The 333-nt window shown below is 56.8% G+C and overlaps 1 protein-coding gene across 1 annotated transcript in view; it reads left to right on the top strand.

Annotated features, from left to right (window-relative positions):
• The window catches only part of LOC104996490 (putative protein TPRXL), a gene marked incomplete at both ends in the record, with an annotated part of 10,048 nt that overhangs the window by 4,185 nt on the left and 5,530 nt on the right, over positions 1-333 (top strand). The gene's annotated exons all lie outside the window — the stretch shown is intronic.

Here is a 333-nt window from a genome sequence, read left to right as displayed (position 1 = left end):
TAAATTTCATGGAAAATTCTGCCACCTGGTTGTCCGGAGGCAGAATTTTCCATGAAATTTACGGCAGCTTATGTGACGAAAGCCCACCCCCTCCAAGACAGGTGTGAGTTGAGGGGAGGGCAGGGACTGGGGGCACCAGAGCTAACTTCATCCTCTTTGTCTGCCCACCCTCAGCCAGCATCACCATCCCCGAACTGAATCACTGTGACGGCCTCCTCCCCTGACCTCCTCACTGTCCTCTTCTCCGTCCTCCTCCTCTCCATCCCCCTCTCCGTCCTCCTCTCCATTCTCCTCTCCGCCTTCCTGACTATCCTCCTCACCCTCCTCCTCCCC

This window comes from Bison bison, unplaced genomic scaffold (assembly GCF_000754665.1).
Source record: "Bison bison bison isolate TAMUID 2011002044 unplaced genomic scaffold, Bison_UMD1.0 scf7180017851447, whole genome shotgun sequence".
In the NCBI taxonomy this organism is placed as follows: domain Eukaryota; kingdom Metazoa; phylum Chordata; class Mammalia; order Artiodactyla; family Bovidae; genus Bison; species Bison bison.
This window is presented reverse-complemented; position numbering and strand designations above follow the sequence as displayed.